General features: G+C 43.9%; 21 non-coding genes across 21 annotated transcripts; all 21 read left to right on the top strand.

The window, feature by feature from the left end:
• The first annotated feature begins 5,358 nt into the window (after window positions 1-5,358).
• On the top strand, window positions 5,359-5,430 carry TRNAT-UGU (transfer RNA threonine (anticodon UGU)). The gene has a single exon. It is a non-coding gene; the product is annotated as a tRNA-Thr (tRNA).
• An 87-nt stretch (window positions 5,431-5,517) lies between these two features.
• On the top strand, window positions 5,518-5,589 carry TRNAT-UGU (transfer RNA threonine (anticodon UGU)). The gene has a single exon. It is a non-coding gene; the product is annotated as a tRNA-Thr (tRNA).
• Window positions 5,590-5,835: 246 nt separating this feature from the next.
• TRNAT-UGU (transfer RNA threonine (anticodon UGU)) lies at window positions 5,836-5,907 on the top strand. The gene has a single exon. It is a non-coding gene; the product is annotated as a tRNA-Thr (tRNA).
• Window positions 5,908-6,152: 245 nt separating this feature from the next.
• TRNAP-AGG (transfer RNA proline (anticodon AGG)) lies at window positions 6,153-6,224 on the top strand. The gene has a single exon. It is a non-coding gene; the product is annotated as a tRNA-Pro (tRNA).
• Window positions 6,225-6,619: 395 nt separating this feature from the next.
• Window positions 6,620-6,692, top strand: TRNAP-AGG (transfer RNA proline (anticodon AGG)). The gene has a single exon. It is a non-coding gene; the product is annotated as a tRNA-Pro (tRNA).
• A 245-nt stretch (window positions 6,693-6,937) lies between these two features.
• Window positions 6,938-7,009, top strand: TRNAP-AGG (transfer RNA proline (anticodon AGG)). Its single transcript has one exon. It is a non-coding gene; the product is annotated as a tRNA-Pro (tRNA).
• An 84-nt stretch (window positions 7,010-7,093) lies between these two features.
• TRNAR-ACG (transfer RNA arginine (anticodon ACG)) lies at window positions 7,094-7,165 on the top strand. The gene has a single exon. It is a non-coding gene; the product is annotated as a tRNA-Arg (tRNA).
• Window positions 7,166-7,570: 405 nt separating this feature from the next.
• Window positions 7,571-7,642, top strand: TRNAT-UGU (transfer RNA threonine (anticodon UGU)). The gene has a single exon. It is a non-coding gene; the product is annotated as a tRNA-Thr (tRNA).
• A 245-nt stretch (window positions 7,643-7,887) lies between these two features.
• Window positions 7,888-7,959, top strand: TRNAP-AGG (transfer RNA proline (anticodon AGG)). The gene has a single exon. It is a non-coding gene; the product is annotated as a tRNA-Pro (tRNA).
• A 395-nt stretch (window positions 7,960-8,354) lies between these two features.
• On the top strand, window positions 8,355-8,426 carry TRNAP-AGG (transfer RNA proline (anticodon AGG)). The gene has a single exon. It is a non-coding gene; the product is annotated as a tRNA-Pro (tRNA).
• Window positions 8,427-10,576: 2,150 nt separating this feature from the next.
• Window positions 10,577-10,649, top strand: TRNAP-AGG (transfer RNA proline (anticodon AGG)). The gene has a single exon. It is a non-coding gene; the product is annotated as a tRNA-Pro (tRNA).
• Window positions 10,650-11,212: 563 nt separating this feature from the next.
• Window positions 11,213-11,284, top strand: TRNAP-UGG (transfer RNA proline (anticodon UGG)). The gene has a single exon. It is a non-coding gene; the product is annotated as a tRNA-Pro (tRNA).
• Window positions 11,285-13,275: 1,991 nt separating this feature from the next.
• Window positions 13,276-13,347, top strand: TRNAP-UGG (transfer RNA proline (anticodon UGG)). The gene has a single exon. It is a non-coding gene; the product is annotated as a tRNA-Pro (tRNA).
• A 246-nt stretch (window positions 13,348-13,593) lies between these two features.
• Window positions 13,594-13,665, top strand: TRNAT-UGU (transfer RNA threonine (anticodon UGU)). The gene has a single exon. It is a non-coding gene; the product is annotated as a tRNA-Thr (tRNA).
• An 880-nt stretch (window positions 13,666-14,545) lies between these two features.
• TRNAP-UGG (transfer RNA proline (anticodon UGG)) lies at window positions 14,546-14,617 on the top strand. Its single transcript has one exon. It is a non-coding gene; the product is annotated as a tRNA-Pro (tRNA).
• A 405-nt stretch (window positions 14,618-15,022) lies between these two features.
• Window positions 15,023-15,094, top strand: TRNAP-AGG (transfer RNA proline (anticodon AGG)). Its single transcript has one exon. It is a non-coding gene; the product is annotated as a tRNA-Pro (tRNA).
• A 1,690-nt stretch (window positions 15,095-16,784) lies between these two features.
• Window positions 16,785-16,856, top strand: TRNAP-AGG (transfer RNA proline (anticodon AGG)). The gene has a single exon. It is a non-coding gene; the product is annotated as a tRNA-Pro (tRNA).
• A 245-nt stretch (window positions 16,857-17,101) lies between these two features.
• On the top strand, window positions 17,102-17,173 carry TRNAT-UGU (transfer RNA threonine (anticodon UGU)). Its single transcript has one exon. It is a non-coding gene; the product is annotated as a tRNA-Thr (tRNA).
• Window positions 17,174-17,260: 87 nt separating this feature from the next.
• Window positions 17,261-17,332, top strand: TRNAT-UGU (transfer RNA threonine (anticodon UGU)). The gene has a single exon. It is a non-coding gene; the product is annotated as a tRNA-Thr (tRNA).
• Window positions 17,333-18,227: 895 nt separating this feature from the next.
• On the top strand, window positions 18,228-18,299 carry TRNAP-UGG (transfer RNA proline (anticodon UGG)). The gene has a single exon. It is a non-coding gene; the product is annotated as a tRNA-Pro (tRNA).
• Window positions 18,300-18,862: 563 nt separating this feature from the next.
• Window positions 18,863-18,934, top strand: TRNAP-UGG (transfer RNA proline (anticodon UGG)). Its single transcript has one exon. It is a non-coding gene; the product is annotated as a tRNA-Pro (tRNA).
• The last annotated feature ends 1,077 nt before the right edge of the window (window positions 18,935-20,011 follow it).

Here is a 20,011-nt window from a genome sequence, read left to right on the forward strand (position 1 = left end):
ATAAACCGAAATGGAAAATTGTATGGCGTCTAAACCGAAATGGAGAGTCGTGTGGCGTATAAACCAAATGGGGTCGGCAAGGGGGGTCGCAGGGACCCGAGTGGCGTATACTGCCGTATTATTCTCTATAGTTCTTTTAACCGAAAATATAACCCACTTTTCATGGTTCCATGTTGATCCGCACATAAAAGTGAAAGTTTACACGCTTCATTGTGCATAATGTTAAAATTAAAGTTAAATAATGTTAATCAACTTCTAATGTATACACAAATGGGCTGTAGCCTCGAACGATAAAACAATGACTAATATATAGGATGTACAAGTGTGTTTAATTGAAGGAGTATTGGTTGTAAATTTATAGCCACATCAAAGACAAATTAACATTTTGTAACAGACAAAAACGAATTGAAATTGCAGAGCAAGAAATTTTGAAAAAACAGTGACGTATCTTGAAATACAAATACAAAGAAAATTTATTATGAAAGAGACATTGTCTTAGAAATGTTACGGGAAGAGATTACAGCTTTTGTCATTTCAAATCACAACTAAAATTTGAAATCCAGCACATACTTGAGTGGCCTCGCAGTTGACGTTACTATTGGGTAATTATGAAACCCTCTTAGATTTGCAGTTTTACTGTTATTTTTTATCAAGAAAGGGTTATTTTGTGGAAATATGTTGGAACAAAATTGATTGTTACCATTTTTGGAACAAAAGCTTGTGAGACGCCCCAATATTCGCTCTTGCCACAAATTAAATAATGTAACGATCTAATGCAAAAGCTCGAAAATGTAGTCCAAAAACCTGTACAGTTTTCCCCGTAATAGTTTTGTTGGCTTTCCTTTTTCGTATGCGGGGTTCGATCCCGTCTAAAGAAATAACACCGCTTCCAAATCGTTAGTAGGTCTTAACTTGAGATTGAAACCACTAAGCTGCGTCTATAAAACACTTGATTTCACTCCCAAATGTACTGTTCAGATTGCACTGATTAATTGAAAGCAGGTCGATACGAGTATTATTTAATGGACATCGAAAACAACTATAGAGCATTATTTCTTGGCGTAATTTCAAGCGTTCAATCTTAAAATTCTTGTTACTTCCCAAAACAATATCAATCTTCGCATATTAAGGTTTTTTAAGATATTTCAAATAATTTAGAAGATTTTTGTTAGACTCCTCCCTGAGTGCACAAAAATTGAGAATGAATTTGATACATGTGTTCACCGCATATTATTGTGAACCAAGGAGAAGATAAACGTCACTCTCATTGTTTGTTTTTTCTGTCTTGGTCCAAACCAAGACCATTTTGTTTAATCAAGCAGGCTGTGGAAATACGCGCCTTGCGCTAGCGCAAGTAGTGGCTTAAATGGAGAGCCGCGATGTATAATATATAGGCTATTAGATCTGCAAGAGTGATTTTAAACATGTTTAAAACTAGGTTTTTTTGTGTTTTTTACTGTTTTTTCTACTTGTTTAAAAACAGTTTTAAACAACAAATCGTGTTTTAAAGAATAAAAAACACTACTTTTGTTTTTTTTTAAAAACTCAATTTTTGCCAACCCTGCTTTAAGAAATGTATAGAGTTACTAAAAATGTTAGAAAATTTATAAATGTATAAAGTAGCTTTAACAATTCTGTCAAAGAGGGGAGCTTTTGATAAAATAGACTGTGTACGCTTTGACCAGAATAGGCTAGAAAAGATAGAGGGATGTAGTCAAGATGACGTCATCAGATCGCTAACATGGTTAGTCTTTGTTTGATTAATCAGTGAGTTCGCTTTGCTTGCTTGATCTCTCTTCACTTAGCTCACACCATACGACAGTATTATTATGTAATCTATTAAGACTATAATAAATGTTTGACGAGATAGTCGCGTTATTGTTATTATTTAAAAAAAATTAACAATGTTGTGACTTTTAAAAAATACTGTTGTTTATCTTTATTGACATCCAAATGATATTATGCCTTTTCCAAAAAATTACTTTTTATATTTATTTCCGAAGTTACATTACTCCTTTTCGCACAATATTGTTCTTCATTTTTAAATACTTAATAAAATTGAGATTTCCCTCCTTATCAATCACAGTTTGGGGGGGGGGACTTTTAATGGGGCTGGGGAGAATTTGACCTGGGGCTGGGGGGAATGTCCTTTACATCCATTCGGGGGAAATTGTCCGGGGGATTTTGTCTCGTACGTGAAGGAATTATGTACATTTCTTCTCTGATGGGGGGATATGTCCTACATTCCATAGCAGTAGCTGACTGAAAGTACTCAGCTAAGGCTGTAAATTTAAGCAATGCCCACTCCAAAAACAAGAAATAATGTTTCACGCTGTTAGACTTGTACAAAAATGATTCCCTAGACTTTTGCAAAATCAGATGGTAGAGACATTGGAAATCAAGTATAATTATCTTTAATTGGTAATAAATTTAAATTAGCTTTAATCTCAACTTCGCAACTAAATTAGCTGGACAGGCAAAAGTTAAAATATCCTTTAAGCTAGTTAATTGCTCTAACAATTTGACTATATATGCGGTAAAACGACATAAGTCCACAAGTCGCTTCCTACACTACTTAAGCCATGCTAAAAAGTCGTAAGTGTCACAGTTTCAGGGTAAACCACGTGAATGTAACTTAAAATATGAAAAACTATTTTTAAACTTAACTTTTCTTAATGATACAACAAAGACATGCCAATAATAAATATGAAGCTTTCATTAAAGACCGTTTCAAATCTACCAGACATATAGACCATGCAAATGGGTAAATTTTACACGTTATTTCTATGGACATTTTCCATTTTTTTCATCCAAATCTGTGATTAACTTTATGGAAATGAAAACCACCCTTATCAGATTTATGATTTACAAAACTGTTATTATTATTGTTGTTGAGGAGGGTTCGCGCCCTAGCACCGATGCCAAAGGTATATTGTGCATCCTCGTATTCAGGCTTGAATAGGCCCGTAGCTGCAGCGTAGCGAAGAATTCGGTCCACCGTAATAGAGGAGACCCTTGAGGGCTCCACAGTGTGTGAATCAAAATGTTCTAGTCTAAGCGAGGCGAAGCAGTCGCACTCGCAAAGTACGTGAGCGGATGTTTCATCCTTCTCCCGGCACGACCTGCAGAGAGGGTCGTCAGCAAAACCCATCAGATGGAGGTGTCTATTGAGCCGGCAGTGTCCGGTCAGAAGACCGGTGGCCAGCCTAATATCCCATCTGCTGAGCGAAATTAGGTCTCTAGCGCGAGACCTGCAGGGACCATTGACTAACTGTTTTGTCTGTCGCTGGCCCTTCATGTTATGCCAGAGCTGGTTTTGTATGACAGTCAACCTGTCATGCAGACTCCGTTTGACGTGCCCGTAGGTGATGGGGACGGCCGGCTCCGGCCCCAAGAGCTTGGCCTCCGCGCCCCTTTTCGCAAAACTATCGGCTTGCTCATTGCCATAGTATCCGCTATGCCCTGGCACCCAGTACAACAGAGCCCTGTTGCAGGACGCCAGTTGCGCTAGCAGATCAAGGCAGCTGCGCACCAGTTGAGAGGTAATCTCACACTGGTTCAGTGCATTCAAGGCGGCCTGACTGTCAGAATAGATTCTCACAGTCCGTCCGGTGTACCCTTTATTAATACAGTAATCTGTGCAATAACAGATCGCGGCAATTTCCGCCTGGAACACACTAGCAAACGTGCCCAGGCAAGCAGAAAAGCCGACCCTTGTGGTTTGGCAGTAGTAGCCGGCGCCAGCGCCGGAATCAGTCTTGGAACCATCGGTGAACCAAATAGATTCACCCCCAGTGCCAAGAGGCAGCAGGTTAATCCGATCTGCCCGACTGGGAAAGTGGATGCTGAATGGCTTAGTGAAGTCAAAACTGGTAACGGTTTTGTCAGAGCACATCGTTAACGACGGCTCAAGTGCGGCGTACTCCCGAAAGAGCTTCGTGTGGCTGTAATCCCAGAGTCTTGGAACCCAGCAGCCACTAATGTTGAGCCTGTAGGCCCCCATGACAGCCTCCTCCTCAATGAAGAGATGAAGAGGAAGCATGTCAAGGAGCACCTCCAGGGAAGCAGTTGGGGTCGATCTCATGGCCCCGTAACACCAATGCAGGCAAGCCTTTGAAGCTTGCGCAGGGCGGCCTGCACCGTCCTAAGCCGGACCCTTGTCCACCAGACAAGTGCCCCGTAAGATAGTATGGGTCTGATGATCCCAGTATAGAGCCAGTGTACAGCCTTGGGGTTGAGGCCCCAAGTCTGGCCGACAGAGCTCTTGGTCCTCCAGAAGAGCATCTTGGCCTTCTTAATACACCGATCAAGATGCGGCTTCCATGTGAGTCTGCAGTCAAAGGTCACCCCCAAGTATTTCACCTTGGAGGACTTTGTCAGGACATGGCCAAAGAAGGAGATATCATTGAACAGATCCTTAGTATTCTTCCTTGTAAAAGGAACAAGGACAGTTTTGTCAGGATTAACGGTGAGGTTAACCGCCTGACACCATTGCTCCACGCTAGAGAGAGCAGATCTCATAAGTGTGGTAACAGTATCCGGGAACTTCCCGGTAAAGACTATCGCTACATCGTCCGCATACCCGAAGCAGCTGCAGCCCCCAGCACCCCCGAGCCTCCCCAAGAGTTCATCCACCACCAGGCACCACAACAGGGGGGAGAGCACTCCACCCTGAGGGCAGCCCCTGCTGGTAGTCACCCCTAGAGAGTCCCCAAGGAGGGAGGCCGACACCTCGTGATACTCGCTTTGTGTGCGAGTGGTCCCGGGTTCAAATCCCGGACGGACCCGAGTTTTTGAAGAAGTAATTTAGTGACTATTCAAATGCAACTAACTACTAACTACAGGTTAGGCCTATATATTGAGCATGTTTATGATACGCATGATCCATTAATCTAGGGGTTTGATACTCGCTTTGGGTGCGAGTCGTCCCCTCTTCAAATCCCGGACCGACCCGAGTTTTTGAAGAAGTAGCTTAGTGATTAGTTAAATTCAACTATCTACAGGTTAGGCCTATGAGTAGAGCATGTCTCTGATACGCATGGTCCGTTAGTCTAGGGGTATGATACTCGCTTTGGGTGCGAGTGGTCCCGAGTTCAAATCCCGGACGGACCCGATTTTTTGAAGAAGTAACTTAGCGACTATTTAAATTCAACTATCTACAGGTTAGGCTTATGAGTTGAGCATGTCTCTGATACGCATGGTCCGTTGGTCTAGGAGTATGATACTCGTTTTGGGTGCGAGTGGTCCCGGGTTCAAATCCCGGACGGACCCGAGTTTCTGAAGAAGTAATTTAGTGACTATTTAAATTCAACTAGCTACAGGTTAAGCTTATGAGTTGAGCATGTCTCTGATACGCATGGTCCGTTGGTCTAGGGGTATGATACTCGCTTTGTGTGCGAGTGGTCCCGGGTTCAAATCCCGGACGGGCCCGAGTTTTTGAAGAAGTAATTTAGTGACTATTTAAATGCAACTAACTACAGGTTAGGCTTATGAGTTGAGCATGTCTCTGATACGCAAGGTCCGTTGGTCTAGGGGTATGATACTCGCTTTGTGTGCGAGTGGTCCCGGGTTCAAATCCCGGACGGGCCCGAGTTTTTGAAGAAGTAATTTAGTGACTATTTAAATGCAACTAACTACAGGTTAGGCTTATGAGTTGAGCATGTCTCTGATACGCATGGTCCGTTGGTCTAGGAGTATGATACTCGTTTTGGGTGCGAGTGGTCCCGGGTTCAAATCCCGGACGGACCCGAGTTTCTGAAGAAGTAATTTAGTGACTATTTAAATTCAACTAGCTACAGGTTAGGCTTATGAGTTGAGCATGTCTCTGATACGCATGGTCCGTTGGTCTAGGGGTATGATACTCGCTTTGTGTGCGAGTGGTCCCGGGTTCAAATCCCGGACGGGCCCGAGTTTTTGAAGAAGAAATTTAGTGACTATTTAAATGCAACTAACTACAGGTTAGGCCTATATATTGAGCATGTTTATGATACGCATGATCCGTTGGTCTAGGAGTATGATACTCGTTTTGGGTGCGAGTGGTCCCGGGTTCAAATCCCGGACGGACCCGAGTTTTGAAGAAGTAACTTAGTGACTATTTAAATTCAACTATCTACAGGTTAGGCCTATGAGTTGAGCATGTCTCGGATACACATGGTCCGTTGGTCTAGGGGTATGATACTCGCTTAGGGTGTGAGTGGTCCCGGGTTCAAATCCCGGACGGACCCGAGTTTCTCAAGAAGTAATTTAGTGACTATTTAAATGCAACTAACTACAGGTTAGGCCTATGAAGTGAGCATGTTTATGATCCGTTGGTCTAGGGATATGATACTCGCTTAAGGTGGGAATAGTCCCGGGTTCAAATCCCGGACGGACCTTAGTTTTTGAAGAAGTAATTTAGTGACTATTCAAATGCAACTAACTACAGGTTAGGCCTATATATTGAGCATGTTTATGATACGCATGATCCGTTGGTCTAGGGGTTTGATACTCGCTTAGGGTGCGAGTGGTCCCGAGTTCAAATCCCGGACGGACCCGAGTTTTGAAGAAGTAACTTAGTGACTATTTAAATTCAACTATCTACAGGTTAGGCCTATGAGTTGAGCATGACTCGGATACACATGATCCGTTGGTCTAGGGGTATGATACTCGCTTAGGGTGCGAGTGGTCCCGGGTTCAAATCCCGGACGGGCCCGAGTTTTTGAAGAAGTAATTTAGTGACTATTTAAATGCAACTAACTACAGGTTAGGCCTATATATTGAGCATGTTTATGATACGCATGATTCGTTGGTCTAGGGGTTTGATACTCGCTTTGGGTGCGAGTCGTCCCCTGTTCAAATCCCGGACCGACCCGAGTTTTTGAAGAATAAACTTAGTGATTATTTAAATTCAACTATCTACAGGTTAAGCCTATGAGTTGAGCATGCCACTGATACGCATGGTCCGTTGGTCTAGGGGTATTATACTCGCTTAGGGTGCGAGTGGTCCCGGGTTCAAATCCCGGACGGACCCGAGTTTAGAAGAAGTAACTTAGTGACTATTTAAATTCAACTATCTACAGGTTAGCTAAGAGTTGAGCATGTCTCGGATACACATGGTCCGTTGATCTAGGGGTATGATACTCGCTTACGGTGCGAGTGGTCCCGGGTTCAAATCCCGAACGGACCCGAGTTTTTCAAGAAGTAATTTAGTGGTTATTTAAATGCAACTAGGTACAGGTTAGGCCTAAGAGTTTAGCATGGCTCTGATACGCATGATCCCTTGGTCTAGGGGTATAATACTCGCTTTGGTTGCGAGTGGTCCCGGGTTAAAATCCCGGACGGACGCGAGTTTTTGAAGAAGTAATTTAGTGACTATTTAAATGCAACTAACTACAGGTTAGGCTTATGAGTTGAGCATGTCTCTGATACGCATGGTCCGTTGGTCTAGGAGTATGATACTCGTTTTGGGTGCGCGTGGTCCCGGGTTCAAATCCCGGACGGACCCGAGTTTCTGAAGAAGTAATTTAGTGACTATTTAAATTCAACTAGCTACAGTTTAGGCTTATGAGTTGAGCATGTCTCTGATACGCATGGTCCGTTGGTCTAGGGGTATGATACTCGCTTTGTGTGCGAGTGGTCCCGGGTTCAAATCCCGGACGGGCCCGAGTTTTTGAAGAAGAAATTTAGTGACTATTTAAATGCAACTAACTACAGGTTAGGCCTATATATTGAGCATGTTTATGATACGCATGATCCGTTGGTCTAGGAGTATGATACTCGTTTTGGGTGCGAGTGGTCCCGGGTTCAAATCCCGGACGGACCCGAGTTTTGAAGAAGTAACTTAGTGACTATTTAAATTCAACTATCTACAGGTTAGGCCTATGAGTTGAGCATGTCTCGGATACACATGGTCCGTTGGTCTAGGGGTATGATACTCGCTTAGGGTGCGAGTGGTCCCGGGTTCAAATCCCGGACGGACCCGAGTTTCTCAAGAAGTAATTTAGTGACTATTTAAATGCAACTAACTACAGGTTAGGCCTATGAAGTGAGCATGTTTATGATCCGTTGGTCTAGGGATATGATACTCGCTTAAGGTGGGAATAGTCCCGGGTTCAAATCCCGGACGGACCTTAGTTTTTGAAGAAGTAATTTAGTGACTATTCAAATGCAACTAACTACAGGTTAGGCCTATATATTGAGCATGTTTATGATACGCATGATCCGTTGGTCTAGGGGTTTGATACTCGCTTAGGGTGCGAGTGGTCCCGAGTTCAAATCCCGGACGGACCCGAGTTTTGAAGAAGTAACTTAGTGACTATTTAAATTCAACTATCTACAGGTTAGGCCTATGAGTTGAGCATGACTCGGATACACATGGTCCGTTGGTCTAGGGGTATGATACTCGCTTAGGGTGCGAGTGGTCCCGGGTTCAAATCCCGGACGGGCCCGAGTTTTTGAAGAAGTAATTTAGTGACTATTTAAATGCAACTAACTACAGGTGAGGCCTATATATTGAGCATGTTTATGATACGCATGATTCGTTGGTCTAGGGGTTTGATACTCGCTTTGGGTGCGAGTCGTCCCCTGTTCAAATCCCGGACCGACCCGAGTTTTTGAAGAATAAACTTAGTGATTATTTAAATTCAACTATCTACAGGTTAGGCCTATGAGTTGAGCATGCCACTGATACGCATGGTCCGTTGGTCTAGGGGTATTATACTCGCTTACGGTGCGAGTGGTCCCGGGTTCAAATCCCGAACGGACCCGAGTTTTTCAAGAAGTAATTTAGTGGTTATTTAAATGCAACTAGGTACAGGTTAGGCCTAAGAGTTTAGCATGGCTCTGATACGCATGATCCCTTGGTCTAGGGGTATGATACTCGCTTTGGTTGCGAGTGGTCCCGGGTTAAAATCCTGGACGGACGCGAGTTTTTGAAGAAGTAATTTAGTGACTATTTAAATGCAACTAACTACAGGTTAGGCTTATGAGTTGAGCATGTCTCTGATACGCATGGTCCGTTGGTCTAGGAGTATGATACTCGTTTTGGGTGCGAGTGGTCCCGGGTTCAAATCCCGGACGGACCCGAGTTTTTGAAGAAGAAATTTAGTGACTATTTAAATTCAACTAGCTACAGGTTAGGCTTATGAGTTGAGCATGTCTCTGATACGCATGGTCCGTTGGTCTAGGGGTATGATACTCGCTTTGTGTGCGAGTGGTCCGGGTTTAAATCCCGGACGAGCCCGACTTTTTGAAGAAGTAATTTAGTGACTATTTAAATGCAACTAACTACAGGTTAGGCCTATGAAATGAGTATGTTTATGATACGCATGATCCGTTGGTCTAGGGATATGATACTCGCTTAAGGTGGGAATAGTCCCGGGTTCAAATCCCGGACGGACCCGAGTTTTTGAAGAAGTAATTTAGTGACTATTTAAATTCAACTAGCTACAGGTTAGGCTTATGAGTTGAGCATGTCTCTGATACGCATGGTCCGTTGGTCTAGGAGTATGATACTCGTTTTGGGTGCGAGTGGTCCCGGGTTCAAATCCCGGACGGACCCGAGTTTTTGAAGAAGTAATTTAGTGACTATTTAAATTCAACTAGCTACAGGTTAGGCTTATGAGTTGAGCATGTCTCTGATACGCATGGTCCGTTGGTCTAGGGGTATGATACTCGCTTTGTGTGCGAGTGGTCCGGGTTTAAATCCCGGACGAGCCCGACTTTTTGAAGAAGTAATTTAGTGACTATTTAAATGCAAATAACTACAGGTTAGGCCTATGAAAGGAGCATGTTTATGATACGCATGATCCGTTGGTCTAGGGATATGATACTCGCTTAAGGTGGGAATAGTCCCGGGTTCAAATCCCGGACGGACCCGAGTTTTTGAAGAAGTAATTTAGTGACTATTTAAATTCAACTAGCTACAGGTTAGGCTTATGAGTTGAGCATGTCTCTGATGCGCATGGTCCGTTGGTCTAGGAGTATGATACTCGTTTTGGGTGCGAGTGGTCCCGGGTTCAAATCCCGGACGGACCCGAGTTTTTGAAGAAGTAATTTAGTGACTATTTAAATTCAACTAGCTACAGGTTAGGCTTATGAGTTGAGCATGTCTCTGATACGCATGGTCCGTTGGTCTAGGGGTATGATACTCGCTTTGTGTGCGAGTGGTCCGGGTTTAAATCCCGGACGAGCCCGACTTTTTGAAGAAGTAATTTAGTGACTATTTAAATGCAACTAACTACAGGTTAGGCCTATATATTGAGCATGTTTATGATACGCATGATCCGTTGGTCTAGGGGTTTGATACTCGCTTTGGGTGCGAGTCGTCCCCTGTTCAAATCCCGGACCGACCCGAGTTTTTGAAGAATAAACTTAGTGATTATTTAAATTCAACTATCTACAGGTTAGGCCTATGAGTTGAGCATGTCACTGATACGCATGGTCCGTTGGTCTAGTTGTATTATACTCGCTTAGGGTGCGAGTGGTCCCGGGTTCAAATCCCGGACGGAGCCGAGTTTTGAAGCAGTAACTTAGTGACTATTTAAATTCAACTATCTACAGGTTAGGCCTATGAGTTGAGCATGTCTCGGATACACATGATCCGTTGGTCTAGGGGTATGATACTCGCTTAGGGTGCGAGTGGTCCCGGGTTCAAGTCCCGGACGGGCCCGAGTTTTTCAAGAAGTAATTTAGTGGTTATTTAAATGCAACTAGGTACAGGTTAGGCCTATGAGTTGAGCATGTCTCGGATACACATGGTCCGTTGGTCTAGGGGTATGATAATCGCTTAGGGTGCGAGTGGTCCCGGGTTCAAATCCAGGACGGGCCCGAGTTTTTCAAGAAGTAACTTAGTGGTTATTTAAATGCAATTAGATACAGGTTAGGCCTAAGAGTTTAGCATGGCTCTGATACGCATGATCCCTTGGTCTAGGGGTATGATACTCGCTTTGGGTGCGAGTGGTCCCGGGTTAAAATCCCGGACGGACGCGAGTTTTTGAAGAAGTAATTTAGTGACAATTTAAATGCAACTAACTACAGGTTAGGCCTATATATTGAGCATGTTTATGATGCGCATGATCCGTTGGTCTCGGGATATGATACTCGTTTTGGGTGCAAGTCGTCCCCTGTTCAAATCCCGGACGGACCCGAGTTTTTGAAGAAGTAACTTAGTGACTATTTAAATTCAACTGTCTACAGGTTAAGCCTATGAGTTGAGCATGTCTCTGATACGCATGGTCCGTTGGTCTAGGGGTATGATACTCGCTTTGGGTGCGAGTGGTCCCGGGTTCAAATCCCGGACGGACCCGAGTTTTTGAAGAAGTAATTTAGTGACTATTTAAATTCAACTAGCTACAGGTTAGGCTTATGAGTTGAGCATGTCTCTGATACGCACGGTCCGTTGGTCTAGGGGTATGATACTCGCTTTGTGTGCGAGTGGTCCGGGTTTAAATCCCGGACGAGCCCGACTTTTTGAAGAAGTAATTTAGTGACTATTTAAATGCAACTAACTACAGGTTAGGCCTATATATTGAGCATGTTTATGATACGCATGATCCGTTGGTCTAGGGGTTTGATACTCGCTTTGGGTGCGAGTCGTCCCCTGTTCAAATCCCGGGCCGACCCGAGATTTTGAAGAATAAACTTAGTGATTATTTAAATTCAACTATCTACAGGTTAGGCCTATGAGTTGAGCATGTCACTGATACGCATGGTCCGTTGGTCTAGTTGTATTATACTCGCTTAGGGTGCGAGTGGTCCCGGGTTCAAATCCCGGACGGAGCCGAGTTTTGAAGCAGTAACTTAGTGACTATTTAAATTCAACTATCTACAGGTTAGGCCTATGAGTTGAGCATGTCTCGGATACACATGATCCGTTGGTCTAGGGGTATGATACTCGCTTAGGGTGCGAGTGGTCCCGGGTTCAAATCCAGGACGGGCCCGACTTTTTCAAGAAGTAATTTAGTGGTTATTTAAATGCAACTAGGTACAGGTTAGGCCTATGAGTTGAGCATGTCTCGGATACACATGGTCCGTTGGTCTAGGGGTATGATAATCGCTTAGGGTGCGAGTGGTCCCGGGTTCAAATCCAGGACGGGCCCGAGTTTTTCAAGAAGTAACTTAGTGGTTATTTAAATGCAATTAGATACAGGTTAGGCCTAAGAGTTTAGCATGGCTCTGATACGCATGATCCCTTGGTCTAGGGGTATGATACTCGCTTTGGGTGCGAGTGGTCCCGGGTTAAAATCCCGGACGGACGCGAGTTTTTGAAGAAGTAATTTAGTGACAATTTAAATGCAACTAACTACAGGTTAGGCCTATGAAATGAGCATGTTTATGATGCGCATGATCCGTTGGTCTAGGGATATGATACACGCTTAAGGTGGGAATAGTCCCGGGTTCAAATCCCGGACGGACCTTAGTTTTTGAAGAAGTAATTTAGTGACTATTTAAATGCAACTAACTACAGGTTAGGCCTATATATTGAGCATATTTATGATACGCATGATCCGTTGGTCTAGGGGTTTGATACTCGTTTTGGGTGCAAGTCGTCCCCTGTTCAAATCCCGGACGGACCCGAGTTTTTGAAGAAGTAACTTAGTGACTATTTAAATTCAACTGTCTACAGATTAGGCCTATGAGTTGAGCATGTCTCTGATACGCATGGTCCGTTGGTCAAGGGGTATGATACTCGCTTTGGGTGCGAGTGGTCCCGGGTTCAAATCCCGGACGAACTCGAGTTTTTCATGAAGTATTTTAGAGACATTTAAATGCAAATAAATACAGGTTAGGCCTATGAGTTGAGCATGGCTCTGATACGCATCGTCCGTTGGTCTAGGGGTATGATACTCGCTTAGGGTGCGAGTGGTCCTTTGTTAAATTCCCGGACGGACCTGAGTTTTTGAAGAAGTAATTTAGTGACTATTTAAATGCAACTAGCTACAGGTTAGGCCTATGAGTTGAGCATGGCTCTGTTACGCATGGTCCGTTGGTCTAGTGGTATGAGACTCGCTATGGTTGCGAGTGGTCCCGGGTGCAAATCCCGGACGGACTCGAGTTTTTCAAGAAGTATTTTAGTGACATTTAAATGAAACTAAATACAGGTTAGGCCTATATATTGAGAATGTTTATAATACGCATGATCCGTTGGTCTAGGGGTTTGGTACTCGCTTTGGGTGCGAGTGGTCCCCTGTTCAAATCCCGGACGGACCCGAGTTTTTGAAGAAGTAGCTTAGTGATTAGTTAAATTCAACTATCTACAGGTTAGGCCTATGAGTTGAGCATGTCTCTGATACGCATGGTCCGTTGGTCTAGGGGTATGATACTCGCTTTGGGTGCGAGTGGTCCCGGGTTCAAATCCCGGACGGACCCGAGTTTTTGAAGAAGTAACTTTGTGACTATTTAAATTCAACTATCTACAGGTTAGTCTTATGAGTTGAGCATGTCTCTGATACGCATGGTCCGTTGGTCTAGGAGTATGATACTCGTTTTGGGTGCAAGTGGTCCCGGGTTCAAATCCCGGACGGACTCGAGTTTCTGAAGAAGTAATTTAGTGACTATTTAAATTCAAGTAGCTACAGGTTAGGCTTATGAGTTGAGCATGTCTCTGATACGCATGGTCTGTTGGTCTAGGGGTATGATACTCGCTTTGTGTGCGAGTGGTCCCGGGTTCAAATCCCGGACGGGCCCGAGTTTTTGAAGAAGTAATTTAGTGACTATTTAAATGCAACTAACTACAGGTTAGGCCTATATATTGAGCATGTTTATGATACGCATGATCCGTTGGTCTAGGGGTTTGATACTCGTTTTGGGTGCGAGTCGTCCCCTGTTAAAATCCCGGACGGACCCGAGTTTTTGAAGAAGTAACTTAGTGACTATTTAAATTCAACTGTCTACAGGTTAGGCCTATGAGTTGAGCATGTCTCTGATACGCATGGTCCGTTGGTCTAGGGGTACTAAACTCGCTCTGGGTGCGAGTGGTCCCGGGTTCAAATCCCGGACGAACTCGAGTTTTTCATGAAGTATTTTAGAGACATTTAAATGCAAATAAATACAGGTTAGGCCTATGAGTTGAGCATGGCTCTGATACGCATGGTCCGTTGGTCTAGGGGTATGATACTCGCTTAGGGTGCGAGTGGTCCTTTGTTAAATTCCCGGACGGACCTGAGTTTTTGAAGAAGTAATTTAGTGACTATTTAAATGCAACTAGCTACAGGTTAGGCCTATGAGTTGAGCATGGCTCTGTTACGCATGGTCCGTTGGTCTAGTGGTATGATACTCGCTATGGTTGCGAGTGGTCCCGGGTGCAAATCCCGGACGGACTCGAGTTTTTCAAGAAGTATTTTAGTGACATTTAAATGAAACTAAATACAGGTTAGGCCTATATATTGAGAATGTTTATAATACGCATGATCCGTTGGTCTAGGGGTTTGGTACTCGCTTTGGGTGCGAGTGGTCCCCTGTTCAAATCCCGGACGGACCCGAGTTTTTGAAGAAGTAGCTTAGTGATTAGTTAAATTCAACTATCTACAGGTTAGGCCTATGAGTTGAGCATGTCTCTGATACGCATGGTCCGTTGGTCTAGGGGTATGATACTCGCTTTGGGTGCGAGTGGTCCCGGGTTCAAATCCCGGACGGACCCGAGTTTTTGAAGAAGTAACTTTGTGACTATTTAAATTCAACTATCTACAGGTTAGTCTTATGAGTTGAGCATGTCTCTGATACGCATGGTCCGTTGGTCTAGGAGTATGATACTCGTTTTGGGTGCGAGTGGTCCCGGGTTCAAATCCCGCACGGACTCGAGTTTCTGAAGAAGTAATTTAGTGACTATTTAAATGCAACTAACTACAGGTTAGGCCTATATATTGAGCATGTTTATTATACGCATGATCCGTTGGTCTAGGGGTTTGATAATCCCTTTGGGTGCGAGTCGTCCCCTGTTCAAATCCCGGACCGACCCGAGTTTTTGAAGAATAAACTTAGAGATTATTTAAATTCAACTATCTACAGGTTAGGCCTATGAGTTGAGCATGTCACTGATACGCATGGTCCGTTGGTCTAGGGGTATTATACTCGCTTAGGGTGCGAGTGGTCCCGGGTTCAAATCCCGGACGGGCCCGAGTTTTTCAAGAAGTAGTTTAGTGGTTATTTAAATGCAACTAGGTACAGGTTAGGCCTATGAGTTGAGCTTGTCTCGGATACACATGGTCCGTTGGTCTAGGGGTATGATAATCGCTTAGGGTGCGAGTGGTCCCGGGTTAAAATCCCGGACGGACGCGAGTTTTTGAAGAAGTAATTTAGTGACTATTTAAATGCAACTAACTACTAACTACAGGTTAGGCCTATATATTGAGCATGTATATGATACGCATGATCCGTTAATCTAGGGGTTTGATACTCGCTTAAGGTGGGAATAGTCCCGGGTTCAAATCCCGGACGGACCTTAGTTTTTGAAGAAGTAATTTAGTGACTATTTAAATGCAACTAACTACAGGTTAGGCCTATATATTGAGCATGTTTATGATACGCATGATCCGTTGGTCTAGGGGTTTGATACTCGTTTTGGGTGCGAGTCGTCCCCTGTTAAAATCCCGGACGGACCCGAGTTTTTGAAGAAGTAACTTAGTGACTATTTAAATTCAACTGTCTACAGGTTAGGTCTATGAGTTGAGCATGTCTCTGATACGCATGGTCCGTTGGTCTAGGGGTACTAAACTCGCTCTGGGTGCGAGTGGTCCCGGGTTCAAATCCCGGACGAACCCGAGTTTTTCATGAAGTATTTTAGAGACATTTAAAGGCAAATAAATACAGGTTAGGCCTATGAGTTGAGCATGGCTCTGATACGCATGGTCTGTTGGTCTAGGGGTATGATACTCGCTTAGGGTGCGAGTGGTCCTTTGTTAAATTCCCGGACGGACCTGAGTTTTTGAAGAAGTAATTTAGTGACTATTTAAATGCAACTAAATACAGTATAGGCCTATGAGTTTAGCATGGCGCTGATACGCATGGTCCCTTGGTCTAGAGGTAAGATACTCGCTTTGTGTGCGAGTGGTCCAGCGTTCAAATCCCGGACGGACCCGAGTTTTTGAAGAAGTAATTTAGTGACTATTTAAATGCAACTAACTACTAACTACAGGTTAGGCCTATATATTGAGCATGTTTATGATACGCATGATCCGTTAATCTAGGGGTTTGATACTCGCTTTGGGTGCGAGTCGTCCCCTCTTCAAATCCCGGACCGACCCGAGTTTTTGAAGAAGTAGCTTAGTGATTAGTTAAATTCAACTATCTACAGGTTAGGCCTATGAGTTGAGCATGTCTCTTATACGCATGGTCCGTTGGTCTAGGGATATGATACTCGCTTAGGGTGCGAGTGGTCCTTTGTTAAATTCCCGGACGGACCTGAGTTTTTGAAGAAGTAATTTAGTGACTATTTAAATGCAACTAAATACAGTATAGGCCTATGAGTTTAGCATGGCGCTGATACGCATGGTCCCTTGGTCTAGAGGTAAGATACTCGCTTTGTGTGCGAGTGGTCCCGCGTTCAAATCCCGGACGGACCCGAGTTTTTGAAGAAGTAATTTAGTGACTATTTAAATGCAACTAACTACAGGTTAGGCCTATATATTGAGCATGTTTATTATACGCATGATCCGTTGGTCTAGGGGTTTGATAATCGCTTTGGGTGCGAGTCGTCCCCTGTTCAAATCCCGGACCGACCCGAGTTTTTGAAGAATAAACTTAGAGATTATTTAAATTCAACTATCTACAGGTTAGACCTATCAGTTGAGCATGTCACTGATACGCATGGTCCGTTGGTCTAGGGGTATTATACTCGCTTAGGGTGCGAGTGGTCCCGGGTTCAAATCCCGGACGGACCCGAGTTTTGAAGAAGTAACTTAGTGACTATTTAAATTCAACTATCTACAGGTTAGGCCTATGAGTTGAGCATGTCTCGGATACACATGGTCCGTTGGTCTAGGAGTATGATACTCGTTTTGGGTGCGAGTGGTCCCGGGTTCAAATCCCGGACGGACCCGAGTTTCTGAAGAAGTAATTTAGTGACTATTTAAATTCAACTAGCTACAGGTTAGGCTTATGAGTTGAGCATGTCTCTGATACGCATGGTCCGTTGGTCTAGGGGTATGATACTCGCTTTGTGTGCGAGTGGTCCCGGGTTCAAATCCCGGACGGGCCCGAGTTTTTGAAGAAGTAATTTAGTGACTATTTAAATGCAACTAACTACAGGTTAGGCTTATGAGTTGAGCATATCTCTGATACGCATGGTCCGTTGGTCTAGAGGTATGATACTCGCTTTGTGTGCGAGTGGTCCCGGGTTCAAATCCCGGACGGGCCCGAGTTTTTGAAGAAGTAATTTAGTGACTATTTAAATGCAACTAACTACTAACTACAGGTTAGGCCTATATATTGAGCATGTTTATGATACGCATGATCCGTTAATCTAGGGGTTTGATACTCGCTTTGGGTGCGAGTCGTCCCCTGTTCAAATCCCGGACCGACCCGAGTTTTTGAAGAAGTATTTTAGTGACATTTAAATGCAACTAAATACAGGTTAGGCCTATATATTGAGCATGTTTATAATACGCATGATCCGTTGGTCTAGAGGTTTGGTATTCGCTTTGGGTGCGAGTGGTCCCCTGTTCAAATCCCGGACGGACCCGAGTTTTTGAAGAAGTAATTTAGTGACTATTTAAATTCAACTAACTACAGATTAGGCCTATGAAATGAGCATGTTTATGATACGCATAATCCGTTGGTCTAGGGATATGATACTCGCTTAAGGTGGGAATAGTCCCGGGTTCAAATCCCGGACGGACCCGAGTTTTTGAAGAAGTAATTTAGTGACTATTTAAATGCAACTAAATACAGTATAGGCCTTTGAGTTTAGCATGGCGCTGATACGCATGGTCCCTTGGTCTAGAGGTATGATACTCGCTTTGTGTGCGAGTGGTCCCGGGTTCAAATCCCGGACGGACCCGAGTTTTTGAAGAAGTAATTTAGTGACTATTTAAATGCAACTAACTACTAACTACAGGTTAGGCCTATATATTGAGCATGTTTATGATACGCATGATCCGTTAGTCTAGGGGTTTGATACTCGCTTTGGGTGCGAGTCGTCCCCTCTTCAAATCCCGGACCGACCCGAGTTTTTGAAGAAGTAGCTTAGTGATTAGTTAAATTCAACTATCTACAGGTTAGGCCTATGAGTTGAGCATGTCTCTGATACGCATGGTCTGTTGGTCTAGGGGTATGATACTCGCTTTGGGTGCGAGTGGTCCCGGGTTCAAATCCCGGACGGACCCGAGTTTTTGAAGAAGTAACTTAGTGACTATTTAAATTCAACTATCTACAGGTTAGGCTTATGAGTTGAGCATGTCTCTGATACGCATGGTCCGTTGGTCTAGGAGTATGATACTCGCTTTGGGTGCGAGTGGTCCCGGGTTAAAATCCCGGATGGACGCGAGTTTTTGAAGAAGTAATTTAGTGACAATTTAAATGCAACTAACTACAGGTTAGGCCTATGAAATGATCATGTTTATGATACGCATGATCCGTTGGTCTAGGGAAATGATACTCGCTTAAGGTGGGAATAGTCCCGGTTCAAATCCCGGACGGACCTTAGTTTTTGTAGAAGTAATTTAGTGACTATTTAAATGCAAATAACTACAGGTTAGGCCTATATATTGAGCATGTTTATGATACGCATGATCCGTTGGTCTAGAAGTTTGATACTCGTTTTGGGTGCGAGTCGTCCCCTGTTCAAATCCCGGACGGACCCGAGTTTTTGAAGAAGTAACTTAGTGACTCTTTAAATTCAACTGTCTACAGATTAGGCATATGAGTTGAGCATGTCTCTGATACGCATGGTCCGTTGGTCTAGGGGTATGATACTCGCTTTGGGTGCGAGTGGTCCCGGGTTCAAATCCCGGACGAACCCGAGTTTTTCATGAAGTATTTTAGTGACATTTAAATGCAAATAAATACAGGTTAGGCCTATGAGTTGAGCATGGCTCTGATACGCATGGTCCGTTGGTCTAGGGGTATGATACTCGCTTAGGGTGCGAGTGGTCCTTTGTTAAATTCCCGGACGGACCTGAGTTTTTGAAGAAGTAATTTAGTGACTATTTAAATGCAACTAGCTACAGGTTAGGCCTATGAGTTGAGCATGGCTCTGTTACGCATGGTCCGTTGGTCTAGTGGTATGATACTCGCTATGGTTGCGAGTGGTCCCGGGTGCAAATCCCGGACGGACCCGAGTTTTTCAAGAAGTATTTTAGTGACATTTAAATGCAACTAAATACAGGTTAGGCCTATATATTGAGCATGTTTATAATACGCATGATCCGTTGGTCTAGAGGTTTGGTACCCGCTTTGGGTGCGAGTGGTCCCCTGTTCAAATCCCGGACGGACCCGAGTTTTTGAAGAAGTAATTTAGTGACTATTTAAATTCAACTAACTACAGATTAGGCCTATGAAATGAGCATGTTTATGATACGCATAATCCGTTGGTCTAGGGATATGATACTCGCTTAAGGTGGGAATAGTCCCGGGTTCAAATCCCGGACGGACCCGACTTTTTGAAGAAGTAATTTAGTGACTATTTAAATGCAACTAAATACAGTATAGGCCTTTGAGTTTAGCATGGCGCTGATACGCATGGTCCCTTGGTCTAGAGGTATGATACTCGCTTTGTGTGCGAGTGGTCCCGGGTTCAAATCCCGGACGGACCCGAGTTTTTGAAGAAGTAATTTAGTGACTATTTAAATGCAACTAACTACTAACTACAGGTTAGGCCTATATATTGAGCATGTTTATGATACGCATGATCCGTTAGTCTAGGGGTTTGATACTCGCTTTGGGTGCGAGTCGTCCCCTCTTCAAATCCCGGACCGACCCGAGTTTTTGAAGAAGTAGCTTAGTGATTAGTTAAATTCAACTATCTACAGGTTAGGCCTATGAGTTGAGCATGTCTCTGATACGCATGGTCTGTTGGTCTAGGGGTATGACACTCGCT

Source organism: Phalangium opilio, unplaced genomic scaffold (assembly GCF_054372755.1).
Source record: "Phalangium opilio isolate 3A_F unplaced genomic scaffold, DU_Popi_V2 ptg000523l_1, whole genome shotgun sequence".
NCBI classification, from domain to species: Eukaryota; Metazoa; Arthropoda; class Arachnida; order Opiliones; family Phalangiidae; genus Phalangium; species Phalangium opilio.